Genomic DNA, 17405 nt, shown 5'->3' with positions numbered 1-17405 from the left:
ATTTTTATCTGTTTGCATAGGTCCCACCTATCAGGAAGGATGGGCACGTACACGAACAGGTACGACTCATCAGTCTACCTGCATAGCCTTTTTGTTTAGTCTACCTAGTCGTCTAATCAACTACCTGCATACCACTTCTCCCATTTACTTCTCCATCGGGAACCGATTCTCCTCGGCTTCTTCACCTCCCCTTCATCTTCATTTGCATCCAAACTCCACTGCGTTCACATTGTTTTAACCTCTTTAAATAATCATCTACTACTTCAGTTAGACTAGCCATCTAATCCTAATTCTCCAAACCATGGCCCTCCGTTCCAGCGGTTCCAAATGGCGATAGAGATCGAGATGCAGGTTTTTAGCGTCCAAGATGTCCTCGTCAAAGGCTCGATGTGCATAGTTGCAACCGTCACCGTCCACCCAAGGGTTGTTCGGCAGTGGATCAACAATGTATCCAACTCCCTCGAAAAGGTAGAGACGAGGGTCATCGGTCTCAACGCAGAGTACACGGAGCGTGCCCCTGGGAAGATCCAGCGCGCCGCCGTCCTTCAGCTATGCTTCGAAGATGATGTTTTGGTGTACCACATCATACACTCGCCCTCCATACTAGGTGAGCTTCACGATTTCTTTTCTCGGGAGGACGTATACTTCTGTGGGGCAGCCATCGAAGGGGAAAAACAGAAGCTGGAGCCGTACAAGCTTGATTTGAATAGCATCGCTGACCTACAAACCAGAATCAAAATTCCTGTAGAAGTTTGTGATAAACAGACACCATCCCTATTCGACGTAGCAAATTTTGTGCTCGGTACAAATCTTTAGAAGGGTGATGAGATGGTGGCATTAAGGTCGTATGGATGGGAGAATTATCCCTTGACATACGAGCGGATAAAATATGCTGCCCTCGATGCCCGTGTGAGTTTCGAGATAGCTTCAAGGTCCAAAGAGCTTGTTGCGAAGCCGTCTCCCACAGAGAATGAGAAGAAGAAGAAGAAGAAGAAGAAGAAGAAGAAGAAAAGGCTGCACCAGCAGGAGGGCATTATGGATGGATGAACTATTTCCTCTCTTGTAAAAAAAATTATTCCCTCTCAGTGTATATTGATATAGATGGACTATTTCGATGGTGTGCATGTCTTTGGAACAGAGTAGTAGCGTGGGTCCGCTTGACTATAAGGAACTATTTATCCGCATATATATCTTTCTCTGCTACTCCTTCCAGTGATCGGTATGCAGTGCATGTGTCCGTAGACATGACAGCTTGTCCATGGAAGTTCAACTACGGCGACCATCACGTTTCATATCGCGATTCCCACGACGCCTCTCCAACCCACGGCACCACGCCCCCCCGACGTGCGCCTCACCCCTCTCGGCCGCACCGCCCCTCTGCCTTTGTGTGCATGACATGTGGGCCACCTAAAATGCGGCAAGCATCAAGTTTCTACCATAGCCACCCACGATTCCCACGACGCCGCTCGAACCCATGAAACCACACGTCCCCCGACCTGCGGCTCACCCCTCTTGGCCCCATTGCCCCTCTGCCTACGGGAGCATTACATGTGGACCAGTCACCTATCGGGTTCACATGTTATTGACTCAAAGGTAGGTGTAGTAAGGCGCTGAAGCTCAGTCCCGACGGCCCTGAGAGGGAAATGTAACTCCTGCGCCAGGGCTTGTGGTGCTCCCGCAACATGAACTCGTGCCAAACTCGAGATTTGTTTCTTTACTATACATGCACGCAACGATTTAATGGACATTGTAATCTCAACATGTGATGGCGAGCTCTAAATTTGAATTTGAAACTTAAAAAACGAAAAGATTCAAAACAAATAAACTGGGAGAGAGGGAGTATATCGTAGGATGTGTCCCATACAAAATAAGTCCCCTGGTTTGTCACCGCGAAGATGTGGTTAGAAAGGAGCACAACGTCTTCCTACTCGTACGACAACAAATTGGCCACAGACAGCATGGTCCGCCTTTGACCGCCATGTGCAAGGTTCGTGCTATCTTATTCAATCTCACCGTGGTTCCATCGTACCAATTCATGCGGTGGCTCGTTGCATGGCTGATCCCAATGTTGGACAAGTTTCACCATTGTAAATGTTGTGCAAATTGATGTCGGCACCCTCTCGTACATATGCAAGCCAATCTTCACTCGCACCGAGCCTAACCTGTGAAACAGTGGGCAGGGGGAGAATTAGGAAATGGACACGGAAGTAGTCTTTAGAATGCATTTACTACGTGATCAAACTCATCTTACCTGCTCATCGGAGGAAATCCGAGTGCCCCTCAACGTCGGCATCTCAAGGGGCGTCAACTTGCAACTACGGCCACGCCGCGCTGGAGAGACCCCCAAGGAAACATCCTCGTGCATTCCACGGAACATCAAGATGCATTTGTATGAGTAGTTTATCTTGTGAGAGAAAAGGATGAACGAGGGAAGGCCTCTAGAGATAGAGATGGACACTACTACTACCAATGTGCTGGCCCGTGCGTTGCAATGGATCCAAAGTAGTAGAATAATACTTGTTTACGTGCTTGAAATATAAACACTCTAGTTTTGATATACATGTGTCAGCAGACATGACAGCTTGTCCATGGAAGTTGAACCACAACGACCATCACGTTTCTTGTTTCTACCACTAAGCCACTGAAGTTCTGTCCCGTGGGCCCCGAGAGGGAAATGTAACTCCTGCAGCAGGCCTTGTGGTGCTCCCGTAGTACGAGCTCGTGCCAAAACTGGAATTTGTTTCTTACTACTACCAACTAGTACTAGTAAGGTACACGTGCATTGCACGCATGAGATTCTGGTGGTTTGTGCATTATGCTTCTACATGTGGAGCTTTCTAGATTCTAACATGTGGCAAAATCTGGTGGGATGTAAGGTTAGGCAAGTTTGATTAACTTAGGCGAGTGTTTGATTCAAGCCACACCTTAGGCAAGCCACACTAAGGCCCCACATGACATACACACACAAAATGTGGCAAGATTCCCTTAGGCTTGCCAACTTGTTTCTCTCGTTTTGAAGAACTAATAACTTTGGCAAAGCTTAGTTGTGGCAAAGTTAGGGTCTGTTTGATTCAAAGGATTTTCTTAGGATCTTTGAAGGATTAGAATCCTTAGGAATTTTTCCTACGTTGGTCGTTTGATTCGTAGGATTGAATCATGTAGAATATTTTCCTAAGGATTCATTTGTACTACGTTTCACAGGAATTCTAACATGCACTCCAACCTCTTGAAAGAAATCCTTTGTTTTTCATGTGACACAATCAAACAAACTCAAATCCTATAGGGATCCAATGAACATGCCATTCCAATCCTACTTTTTTCCTATTCCTGTGTTTCTGCAATCCTATGAATCAAAGAGGCCCTTAGTAATGAATTAAGTTCAACCATGGAGTCTTCTAGATTATACATGTGGCAGAATCTGGTGGATGATATCCAGCGGCCAGTAGTGCTCGGATTTGCCATCTTTGTACCGTCGGATTGGCTTCATCCAACGACCAACTTTCAAAGTTTTTCACACACTATATAGGGGGTATAAATATAGATGTGCCGGTCCGTTGCAATGGATCCAAAGTATATATATATGTATCTATTTAGTGGAGTGCACTCTAAACACATTATCTATTTATTTTTCTCTAACCTTCCGTGGCCATGCAACCAAGCCACATAAGCTTCATGGGTGCCCCCCACATCATATTATTCATATTACGTTGATTGAAAAAAAGATAAATCACCCAAAACAAGATCTTCCCGTTTTTTGTTCCTACGATGTTGTGCCGTGCACGTACCTACTAGTTGTATAGCGGTAGTACTAGTAATATAGTATTAGGAGTACAAACTTGATACTAGTAGGAGTAGTACTAGTACGGAATGCTCCTACTCTATCAACGAGCCCCGTCTGACACCAAATTTCTTGGCTTCCGTGCTACAGCTAGATCTTCCCCTCGTTTCTTTTTTCCAACCCGGCGGCGAGCGGGGTGTCGGTTTGCTCAATGGTGGTCCCGCATGAAAGTGAAAATGCTAGGAAACATGCCTTCCCTAAGCCATGTGTCATGCCGGACGGGCCGTGTTGTATCCCGATTCCCGGGCGTGTGAGGGTGCGACGCGAACGCGGCAGGCCTTTTCCTTTTACCAGCAATGTGCTCGTGCATTGCGACAGATCCAAAGTAGTAGAATAGTAGTATTTGTTCACAAACTTGAAATAAATCACTATTGTTTTGATATACTCCTAATATATTACTCCCTCCGTACCTAAATATTTGTCGTTTTTGAGATTTCAAATGGACTATCACATACGGATTATATAGACATATTCTAGTGTTTCTAGCAAGATGCCCGCGCATTGCACGAAGTTGATGGAAAAGGTAAGCACAACTTATAAATTGACGGATGGAGTACTAGTTACAGTGATGCATATAATTAAGAAAAGGGATCACACATGTCGGTATTGAATGGAACAAGAATGCAACGGCACAATAAGAATTTAGGCCACGATGATGCGATCGCAATGGTGGTTACAGAAGGCAAGAAGAAAGATGGATCCACGAACGTACGACCTCCTCCTCCTCACCTTAGTGCGCTGGGCCACCGACCGGCGGCTAAGGAGCGGCGGCTTTTGTGGCGAGGTCGAGGTGCTTCTCAGCAAAGGCATCCAAGGCTTCCAGCCGGTTGAGGAAGGCCAACGTCGTAGAGTCCTCACTGGCCTTGTAGATACCCATGTACATGATTTCCTCGTACATGTGGATGTGTAGGTCGATGAATTCTTGCAGGGCGAGGCGCCTCGCGGCGAGGGCGACCTCCAGGTGGACATTCTTCATGGCGTCGGTGGGCAGTCGCAGGGCCACCAGTGCTTGAAAGATGTTCCGGCCATGGAGGCCGATTAGGGTGGCAGGCAATGAGGAGCCCGGGCGCGCGGGCTGGAGGAGTACGGCGATGTCGTCCGCGAGCTTCTTGAGGACGGTGAACTTGTTGCTGGTGGCAACGATCAGCTGGTCCAACTGAGAGTCATTGTTGGCGTCGAAGGTGGCCATCCATCAGCCGGTCTCCAACACCGTCTAGAGACGATCCTCGACGCCATGCCGCAGGCCGGCGTCGTGGACCATCTGGCGCAACCGCTGGCCGCTCACGAGCATCGCCGCCATGGGTCTGGAGTGGGCTCTTTTGCACTTAGTGTAGGTGCTTAGGCACATGCTTAGGTGCGTACGATGTGGTATATGCATTGGAATGGAGGGGTGCCTTTATATGAAGGCAATGAGGGCAAACTGCGTTGCATTCACATCGTGCAGCCTCTTTTCCCGGACCTCCTCCCATTACTTCCCTCATGCATTAATTGAAGAAGGATGCATTGGCCGTTCAACATATCGGGAACCGCTACTCCCTCCCTTGTCTGCATTAAAGCCATATCGGGAACTGCGCCGCCCGCTGTCAAATCGAATACTCCCTCCGTCTAGGTGAGTATTAAGTCATCTTACGAAAACCAAATAGTAAACACATAGGCGTGGTGCATTAACTCTCACGTTGTTTCTTATTTTTTTGACATAAATAGAGGAACCAACCAAGAAGAGATGTGGGGCTTGTATGCTTTTAATGACTTGAGACTATCAAACATGACATGCAGTGGTCAGTTTGTTGCACAAGAACAAATACAACCCAGGTCAGCACACACGCATCTTATATAGCATCACATCCAAATGGCTATAAAAGATGAATGAGACCAAATTATATCTCATCTAGATGAGTTCTAGCAAAACTGTATTAATAATACTTAGTACTCCTGTGCCATGTATCATATATTAGTATCATGTACTCCTAGGACTTTATTTATTTATGAGGTATCCAGATGGCACTGCACCGCCAAGAAAAGAGGGTAACATCAAAATTATGGACTACTTTTTTGAGTATGTTGGTAAGGTCCGGTCATAGTCACTTGTTGAAATCTCTAAAAAGACAAATACTCCCTCCGTCCGGAAATACTTGTCATCAAAATGGATAAAAGAAAATGTATCTAGACGTATTTTAGTTTTAGATACATCTCTTTTTATCCATTTTGATGACAAGTATTTTCGGACGGAGGGAGTAGAAAACATAGTTGGTGATGATGGTGTGCGTGCCATCCTGCAATATAGGCCGTCGGATTTATATCTAACGGATAGGAAAGAAACTATGGCAATTTTGCAAAAATATACCCACACGTCTCTCCACGTTCGCAAATAAGGCCTTCCCTCGTTCAACCTTTTCTCTCACAAGATAAACTACTCATACAAATGCATCTTGATGTTCCATGCAACGCACGGGCAACTAGCTTATTTCTTTTAAAATAGTTGCTGCGATAATTGAGTTGAAGTGATATATTTTATGTCTGCCCTGAATGATTTCAGATTCACTAGTAGTAACAAATAAAAGGTTGCCTTGTTAATTAACAGAAAACAGGGTGAAAACTATCACATGAGGCCGGTAAAAACAAGGCACACTGAGTTCAGCGTCATCGTCACTACAGCTGTGCGTGCGCGAGAAGTCTACATATCGAGGGGGCTACCGAGTAGGGCACCGATACACAATGTTTGAGAGAGAAACCAATTGACAGATTATGATCAGATCGAGTTGTCACCCTTCTGCTGTCATTGTTGGGGGGGAGGGAGAGAAATACGTATCGAGAGTGTCCACGGTAGGCATAGAGGCACAACTAGCGAGTGTGTGTGTGTTTGTTTGAAAGAGGAGTAGATAGATTATTATCAAGATCGATGTGCCACCCTACTCCTTCGGTGCCGGGTAGTGTGTGTGTGTATGTTTGAGAGAGAAGCCAGTCGATAGATTAGTATCAAGATCGAGGTGTCACCCTATTCCTTCGGTGTTGGGAAGTGTGGGTGTGTGTGGGGGGGCAGTGACACTCACATATCTCTACTCTTATAAAAAAACAGAGTTGGTGATGATGGTGTTCCTGCCATCCCGCAATATAGGCCATCCAATTTATATCCGACGGACAGGAAGGAAACTATGGCAATTTTGCAGAAAGATACCCACACCCCTCTCCGCATTTGCAAATAAGGCATTCCCTCGTTCATCCTTTTCTCCCACAAGATAAACTTCTCATACAAATGCATCTTGATGTTCCGTGCAACGCATGGGCATCTTGCTAGTAGGGAGAAGAAGTTTGCGTGACACATATCTAGCTATATTAAGGGATAGGTAGATAGCATATGTGTGAGAGACATTAGTGGCTGTGGGTGGGCGGAATTAAAGGGTTGGGCGTGTTAGACATAGAGAGCGTGTGTGTTTTTGTGTGAGAGACTTGTAGGATGGGGTAGAAAGACGAATTTAACCCTGACGGAGGGAGAGAAATACACGAAGTGCGCGTGTGTGATTCCGATGCCCATAGGGAAATGAGATATGTATGCGTGTGAGAGAGATTGCACAATTCATTCACGTATCACTATCTAGCGATCGTGGATGTGCATCGCTTGAACATAAGTCAATATCTACTTCGTATCGTGGCCAAAGGTACAATATCGATTCAACGCTATAAAGATTGGACACTCACATATCACATTTTTTCTATTTAAATAAGCCTTTTTAGTTGTGCATGCCAAAGTTACAGTGATGTTTCTTCAAACAACCAATGTAGCTATCATGAACATGCACCATTGTTACTCTTGCATTCAAATTTATTAGTCTTGCATGATTTAAGTTTTTATTTTGAAGTAATATATGTAATATTCATATATGAATTCAACGGGTACGCAATTTATGAAATGGAGGCTATGTAATCATATGAGGTAACACTTTTAAGTAGCTGACTACAATATCCATTTCTTTTTGTGCGCCTCTACACTAACACATAAATGCATTATGTTTAAAGTAAATAACCAATGTCACTAAATTATCTATTTACACGAGAAATACATAGGCTGAGTGTTTGATCCCTTTTTTGTGAACGCGCCACTACACCCGTACGATTGGCCGCGCCCGTGTGAACGTCCAAGTTATCGGCGCATCATCCCGAGTTATTGTCTTTTTTCTGGGGTGGACTTCACACCAGTTATTAACTGCTGACGCGTGCCCCGTGTACATAGTCTAGCATGACCTTCCCGCTAGCACGGTCGAAAATTAGTTGAAACTGGATACGAACGATCCCGCGGGCGGCAAAATCTCCCGCCTCCTTCTAAAATTTCCGCCACCTTAGTATTTAGCATGCGAAATCCTCCTTTTGTCCTTGGTGCACGGAGACAAACAATTACAATAGCGCCCTCATCTACATGATAGGTCGGGGCTGCTTTGGTAACTTCCGATTCCCCCACTACACGGAACCCCCATTTCCTCTCCCCCTCCCGCAAAAACGACTAACTCCACAGCACCAGAGCATCTTACATCATACCGTCCATACTTCATCGCCCTTTCTCCCCTCCCCTCTCGAAACCCTAGACTGCTCATCCACCGGCGTACCATAGCCCATTCACTGCCAGTGGCGTCCACCTCGCCAGATCTGCTTTTGCAGCCGCATCTACCCCTCCCACCTCCCCTAGAAACAAGTAGACTGCTCATCCACCACTGTACCACATCCCATTCAGTGTCGGCCTTGTCCACGGTGCCGGATCTGCTTCACCGGTACTCTCGTCAACCGCCGCGCATCTACAGCGGCTCATTCGTACTCCCCACCGGAGACGCTTTGTCCACACCCCCCGGAGCCGCCCCACCGACGCCCCCATCGACGGTCTCTGATCATCTTCGCCGAAAACTTCCTCAACCCTACCGGAGCCGCTTCGCCGACACCTTCCTCAACCCTACCGGAGTAGCTTCGCCTATACCATTCTCAACCCTACCGGGGCCGCTTTGCCAACTCACAAGTCCACGGCCTCAGATCCGCTTCCTCGCACCCTCATCCAACCTACCGGAGCAGCTTCTGACACCCCATCCACGGCCGCAGATCTGCATCGTCGACACCACCCTTAACCCAACCACCGGAGCAGCTTTTGACGCCCTGTCCACGGCCACAGATCCGCATCGTTGACACCATCCTTAACCCAATCACCGGAGCAGCTTCACCTACGCCCTCGTCCACGGCCATAGATCCGCTTCGCCCACACCGTAGTCCACCCTACCGGAGCCGCTCCACAAACACCCTACTCGACGGTTCTAGATCTCCTTACCGGACCCCGACAGCAAGCGCAGCGTCATCACCCTCAACGTTTCTAACCTGATTCCCACAGTCTGGAGAGATGCCAAGCACCAGCCACGGCCTAGGTACTTGTAACCTTTAAACCCGTCCAGCATCACCTGTCCGATGTACTTCAAATATACTAACTGGTCGCTGTTACCTGTTATGCAGCTGGCAAAAACTACAAGGACGATGTTTCTTCTGGATCTAACAGCTTGGCCAACCAAGATCCTGGACTAAGGCATTGCTATGATCTTGTAAGCGCGTCTCTCTCTCTCTTGTATTGTTCTATGCCTGCCAGCGTGCTTTGCTAAGATTTTTGACTAGTAATCCCTTTGTGCAGACAATGATTTCTACTACTGGTTGCTAAATTAGATATGTAGATGTCATACATGATACTACCTCGTACCTCCGTTCCTAAATATAAGTCTTTCTAGAGATTCCACTATAGGCTACATACGGAGCAAAATGAGTGAATCTACACTCGAAAATGCATCTATATACATCTGTATGTGGTCCATACTGGAATTTCTACAAAGACATATATTTAGGAACAGGGGAAGTACATTACACAAAATCGTAGGTGGCATGTAGGAATTCCAGTGCACTACATTAGGCTCCCTTAGAGTGCCTGCTAGTCCAGCATACAGAGTCATGGCTAGTTTATGGTACGCACACAATCGTTAATTGGTGGTTTAAATATGCGCAAGGGATATGCAATGTAGTATCATGTAGAGATGTCTGAAATTAGCCGTGTCAACTTGCAGATAGGGTTACACAATGAAAAAGTACAAGATGTATGTGGCAATTTCATGGAACATCGCAAAAAAGGAAAGGTAGCGGTGAGCCTATACAGTGTGCCATGGTACGTCACTCCTCCATTGCAATCATCGTGACATGTTATTTGTATGCCAGTTCTATTAGCCAAGTTTCTTAGGGACAGTTATTACGAGTTATCCTAAGAAAATAAGCACCTGTGAATATAAGCTCCATGTAATAAGCCAACCAGTTCTTTTCATTGCGTTTTCAGCTTATCTTTGGTATGATCAGTGGAAAGTCTAGATTGCATTATATTTTTTTCATTTTGCTGCCCATATGGAAATTAATTTGACTTGCAAACATCACAAATTGAACCCAGTGCAGTAATTAATATGATAGGAAAACAGACCATCACTATTTGCTCAAAATGCAAATACAAAGATACCATCTACTTGGCACAATCTACTTTGGTCAATGTTTTCCATAGAGATCCCATTGCCTAATTTAAACGAAGAACGCATGACCCACATTTAAATGAAGAACAATTATTTATTGAAATTCGATGGTCCAAGTGGTTGGTTATTATCGTATAGCAGCACCACCTGAAAGCATCATATAGCAGCAGCAGCTCATAGCAACTCATCATACAGCAGCAGCAGTCTGCAATTCATCATATACCAGCAGCAGCTCATAGCAATTCATCATATAGCAGCAGTAGGAGCAGCTCATAGCAATTCATCATATAGCAGCAGCAGGAGCAGCTCATAGCAATTCATCATATAGCAGCAGTAGGAGCAGCTTGTAGCAACTCATCATATAGCAGCAGCAGGAGTAGCTTGTAGCAACTCATCATATAGCAGCAGCAGCTCATAGCAATTCATCATATAGCAGCAGCAGCAGCTCATAGCAACTCATCATACAGCAGCAGCAGCTCATAGCAATATATCATATAGCAGCAGCCGGAGCAGCTCATAACAATGCATCATATGGCAGCAGCAAAAGCAGCTCATAGCAATTCATCGTATAGTGGATCAGAATGAAAATTTGGCAAAAAATCAGAGGAGATCCTCACCTTGTTGGATGAGCTCATCCTTCAACAGCACCTCAAGGCCATGGCCTGGGAGGAAGGGAGGGGGAATAAGGTGCCTTCTGCCGGAGTGTGGCATCAGCCGTAGTTGTGCAGCGCCCGCCGGAGTAGTGCGTTGGACGAACCACAGTGGAGCAGCTGCTGGAGACCATGAGAATGAGGGGCGGCGCCAGAGGGAGGAGAAACCAGGGAGATTTGCCCCTACCCGCCGGCCATGTAGCCTAGCTGGACATAGCATCGTCGAGGATAAGGCCAGATTGGACCAGTGGCGACGGCTCGCTGGAGGAACCCTAGTGCTGCAGGCAGGGGATCGAGGTAGAGGGAAAGGGGAGAGGAGATGCAAGCGGGCAGGGCAATGAATGCTTGCGTGTTTGTTTTTACTTGAGGGTCAGGTGTGACACGGGCGTCAGCAGTTGCATTTTGAGTGTAATGTAGAAGACAACAGAGTCATTTCACTATTCTCCTTCCCTTCAATTTGTAGTGAGGTTCTACTCGAAACACCCCCCTCCAAAGCGAAATTAGTTAAGCCCAAGCCCATAACTCAAAAATGACTTCTTTACATCTTTTATGGCTTATTTTGACAATATGCCCTGAAAAGGCGGAATCGAACTGGCCCTTAACCTGCAATTCAATTGTGCGTGCAATGATGAATCACTCATGCCTGCTATCTGTACATTTAGGCATCATCATACATGGCATAACCTAATACATGTGCATTCCATTGTAGAATCTGAAATATGCAATGTTTATGTTAGTTCGTACATTGCATATGATGTTTAAATGCCCCTTAAATCTGGTCAGTCAAGTGATGGTCTTTAAGCCTCCTTCCTTGCTTCTTTTCTTGATATGTAAGATTTGCTCATACATCTGTTCAATTGCTTGTTTTCATCAGCCAGCCATACTAGGACTGTTTGCTTTGATTACTTGTTGTTCTTGACATAACACTCTAACAGAGCTTGCCAACGATTTAAACACTAAGGGCTGCTGTAGTGGGGTCTTGTCTAACTCATAGGTGACATAAAGATTTGGTTGTGCACTACAGGAGGCTCTCCAACAGTACCTGGAGATCCAGTTCGAAGGTATGCCTAGTTTTTACATAGTGCAGACATAGTAAATGCTCATTTCATTGTGTGCAAGTGCAAGAGATGCGGCATGTTTCATTATGTGGTGTTGTTTTGTTATAATCTCATTCTTTTGTGTTCACAGACTGGAAAGTATGCATATTTATCTTCCAAGGAGATGAGTAACTAGTTTGTGTCACCTTGCAGAGGGGGTGCATTGAAGATAAGATTGAGGATTTCCAAGTACAAGATGTTAGGAAGGAGCCTTGCAAGAGAAGTAGGAGCTGCGCTGAGCCTCTTCAACCTGCTAAGGTAAGTCACTGTATGCAACTCAACAGTTCAATTCCTTGTTTGTTTCAGGCATAGTTAATTTTCTCTTTTCAATTGCTTTATTTGTCGTTAGTTAATGAGATGCCCAAATAATCATGCCTGATGTTCGGTACTTGTATCACTATTAGTTGACATAATTAAAGGCCTTACCATTTAATTACTCTGCCGAAGTGTTCCTAAAGCTTTGAAGTCTATTAACCAACTATTATTGCATGAGGCTCACAATCTAGTTTATACTACGCTAATGATTGCATAGTTTTGCCTGCTGTAGTATGTTTGTATGAAACCCTCTGCTATTCATTATGCTCCCTAAGACTTTAATTGAGGCACAGAATGGCCAACTGCTTGCTTACTTATACGCAACGTGCTGTCTAAATTTGTAACTTGTCTGTGTTTTCGATTGGGCCCCAACATCATGCTCCTCTGGTGAGCTAAGAGGGATTTCTGTATGCAGGCTGCAGAGAATATCTTTTTTATAATTTTTAAAATATCACCTGCTTATGCTTCATGACGTGTAACATTTTTTTTTGAAAGTGACGTGTAACATTATTGTTAGTCCTGTTTTGCCATGTAGTACAAAATAGTGTCTTGTTCGCTTCACTGTTGGAACTATATTTTTTCCCTAGTCATGTGTACTTACAGAAACATTTCAGGATGAAGTGACATCAACACAAAGATCTGCGAGCAGTGCGGCATGGCCGTTACCGAATGATTATGGATTGGAATTGGAATGTGCTGATGTTCTCGAGCATCAACTAGAGGTGGCAAGACAACATGTACATGATTGTCAACGTATAATCAACAAGTTGAGACTGGACATGCAGGTATTAGATGCAGGAGTCAAAAAATGAAACAAGACACTGAGGTAACCATGAAGGAATTGGAGATTTTGCAGACTGAAATTTGTGCTATCTGAATCCGGCCAATCCTATTTTCTGAAGAGATTATAGTTCAAATGGAGTTAAGTTGATGCGCATCCATGATGTATGAGTTGTATTTGCCCAGTGGGTATACTCGGCTGTAATTTCTTTATTGTATAGTGTAGGATTATTCTACCCTTCTATGCCTTGATCTCTTTGTTGTAATAGTGTAGGCTTTTTAGAGGTGATAGTATTGAGTAGTATAATTCTTTGAATATGCTATATCGTTCAAACCGGGGCCAATTCGCTCGACCATGGCCCTTCACGGGCCGTCGGATCCATGGGCCTTCTACGTCTCGTAGGATCCATGGGCCTTCTACGTCTCGTAGGATCCATGGGCCGCCGGCTCATTTATGGGTCTTGTACGGGCCTTTAATGGGCCATAGACGGGCCTTTAATGGAAATCGTACGTTTTATGGGCTGACCGTAACGGGTCATTAATAGGCCGCATTTGGTGATGCTATGAAAATGGCCCAACAGACTAACGGTCCACAAACAGGCCGACTATAACGACGGGCTGAATTTGGCCCACAAACAGAAAATGACAGTAACAGGCCGTAAGTAACCGAATGCTGCAAATGAGCCCAAGAATAAATGGGCCCTCAGAAGGCCGAAAGTTAACTTGGGCTGGAAACGGCCCAACGGAATAACGGGCCATTAATGGGTATAAAGTGATACACTGTTCATTACGGGCCAGTTTCACCATGGGTCGTTAATGGGTGTAAAGTAATACACTGTTCATTATGGGCCAGTTTCAGCACGGGCCGCTAATGGGCCAAGAGTTACAAAGGGCCTCATATGGGCCGAAAGACGTCATGGGCTATACATGGGCCAGAAGTGAAAACGGGCTGGAATCATATTGGACGGCCCAGATGACGCTACTGGGCCTAATTCGGATATGGTGTAACGGGACAAGGGTTAGCGGGCTGTAAATGGGCTACATGCGAATAGGCCGTTAACAGGCTTTCCATGGGCCGGCCTGCCAGCTTTTGACCAAGTCAAATGGGCCGGCCTTTTCACAGGAATGGGCCACTGTTGGGCCGTGCCACGCGTCGACGTATCATAGGCGCCTTCTGTCCAGTGAGTGGATGACATCTGTCCCAACGATGAGCCGACACGTGTTTCCTCTAGCCAATGATGATTTTACACGTGGAAAATCCCCATTGGTCGGGGCTGTTAACGGGTTATCGGATCCAAAACCCGACCTGATAGCTTAACGGCGTTCCGTTACGGTGGATGCCACATGTCGGTCACCCTTGACGAAAGCACTTCTGTGACGCACGATTTATTATCATGGAAGTGGACACTTCCGTGATGATAATTTTGGTAATGTCATGGAACACTTCTACGACAGCACAGCTATGACTATCTTGATTCTGTCATAAATTTGTCATGGATGTACATGCATGACAAAAAAAGCGACCTACTGTGACAAACACGTATCATCACGGAAGTGTATTTTTTTGTAGTGCATATAGCAGAAGATGGGCATCGGAGGGCCACCAGGGGGCCCACGAGGCAGGGGGCGCGCCCCCACCCTCGTGGCCAGGGTGTGGCCCCCTCTGGAACTTCTTGCGCTCATTCGGTCATTATTTTTTATGTATTCTGAAAATGACTTCCGTGAAGTTTTAGGACTTTTGGAGCTGTGCAGAATAGGTCTCTAATATTTGCTCCTTTTCTAGCCCAGAATCCCAGCTGCCGGCATTCTCCCTCTTTATGTAAACCTTGTAAAATAAGAGAGAATAGGCATAAGTATTGTGACATAATGTGTAATAATAGCCCATAATGCAATAAATATCGATATAAAAGCATGATGCAAAATGGATGTATCACGTTGCTGCCCCTGCTGTCATTGGGAAAGGACACTGCAAGATTGAACCCAAAGCTAAGCACTTCTCCCATTGCATGAAAGATCAATCTAGTAGGCCAAACCATTCTGATAATTCGAAGAGACTTGCAAAGATATTAAATCATGCATAAAAGATTTCAGAGAAGAATCAAATATTGTTCATAGATAATCTTGATCATAAACTCACAATTCATCGGATCTCGACAAACACACCGCAAAAAGAATTACATCGACTAGATCTCCAAGAGAGTCGAGGAGAACTTTGTATTGAGATCCAAAGAGAGAAGAAGCCATCTAGCTAATAACTATGGACCCGAAGGTCTGTAGTAAACCACTCACACATCTTCGGAGAGGCTATGGTGTTGATGTAGAAGCCCTCCATGATCGACTCCCCCTCCGGCGGAGCGCCGGAAAAGGCCCCAAGATGGCAACTCACGGGTATAGAAGGTTGCGGCGGTGGAAATAGGGTTTCGTGGTGCTCCTGCATCTTTTCGGGGTATATGGGTATATATAGGAGGAAGAAGTACGTCATTGGAGCTGCGAGGGGCCCACGAGGGTGGGGGGCGCGCCCTCCTGCCTCGTGGCCTCCTCGCTTCTTTCTTGACATCCACTCCAAGTCTTCTGGATCATGTTTGTTCCAAAAATAACTCTCCCGAAGGTTTCATTCCGTTTGGATTCCGTTTGATATTCCTTTTCTGCTAAACACTGAAATAGGCCAAAAACATCAATTTGCACTGGGCCTTTGGCTAATAGGTTAGTCCCAAAAATAATATAAAAAGGTATATTAAGGCCCATTAAACATCCTAAACAGATAATATAATAGCATGGAACAATAAAAAATTATAGATACTTTGGAGACGTATCAAGCATCCCCAAGCTTAATTCATGCTCGTCCTCGAGTAGGTAAATGATAAAAATAGAATTTTTGATGTGGAATGCTACCTAGCATAATTCTGAGTGTAATTTTCTTTATTGTGGCATGAATGTTCAGATCCGAAAGATTCAAGACAAAAGTTTAATATTGGCATAAAAATAATGATAATTCAAGCATACTAACAAAGCAATCATGTCTTGTCAAAATAACATGGCCAAAGAAAGTTATCCCTACAAAATCATATAGTATGGCTATGCTCTATCTTCACCACACAAAGTATTTAAATCATGCACAACCCCGATGACACGCCAAGCAATTGTTTCATACTTTCGATTTCCTCAAACTTTTTCAATCTTCAGGCAATAGATGAGCGTGAGCCATGGACATAGCACTGTAGGTGGAATAGAATGGTGGTTGTGGAGAAGACAAAAAGGAGAAGATAGTCTCACATCAACTAGGCGTATCAACGGGCTATGGAGATGCCCATCAATAGATATCAATGTGAGTGAGTAGGGATTGCCATGCAACGGATGCACTAGAGCTATAAGTGTATGAAAGCTCAATAAAAGAACTAAGTGGGTGTGCATCCAACTCACTTGCTCACAAAGACCTAGGGCATTTTGAGGAAGCCCATCATTGGAATATACAAGCCAAGTTCTATAATGTAAAATTCCCACTAGTATATGAAAGTGACAACATAGGAGACTCTCTATCATGAAGATCCACTACAAAAAAAATACACTTCCGTGATGATACGTGTTTGTAACAGTAGGTCGCTTTTTTGTCATGCATGTACATCCATGACAAATTTATGACAGAATCAAGATAGTCATACCTGTGCTGTCGTAGAAGTGTTCCATGACATTACCAAAATTATCATCACGGAAGTGTCCACTTCCATGATGATAAATCGTGCGTCACAGAAGTGCTTTCGTCAAGGGTGACCGACACGTGGCATCCACCGTAACGGAACACCGTTAAGCTATTGGGTCAGGTTTTGGATCAGATAACCCGTTAACAGCCCCGACCAATGGGAAATTTCCACGTGTAAAATTCTTATTGGCCGGACGAAACACGTGTCAGCTCGTCAGTGGGTCAGATAGGCGCCTATGATACGTCGACACGTGGCACGGCCCAACAGAGGCCCATTCCTATGAAAAGGCCGGCCTGTTTGACTTGGTCAAAAGGTGGCGACCGGCCCATGTAAAGCCTGTTAACGGCATGTTCGCATATAGCCCATTTACAGCCCGCTAACCCAAGTCCCATTACGCCCTATCTGAATTAGGCCCAGTAGCGTCATCTGGGCCACCCAATATGATTCCATCCCGTTTTCACTTCTGGCCCATGACGTCTTTCGGTCCATATGAGGCCCTATGT

This window comes from Triticum urartu, chromosome 3 (genome assembly GCF_003073215.2).
Source record: "Triticum urartu cultivar G1812 chromosome 3, Tu2.1, whole genome shotgun sequence".
NCBI classification, from domain to species: domain Eukaryota; kingdom Viridiplantae; phylum Streptophyta; class Magnoliopsida; order Poales; family Poaceae; genus Triticum; species Triticum urartu.
The sequence above is the reverse complement of the archived record's forward strand: the minus strand, read 5'-3'. Positions refer to the sequence as shown.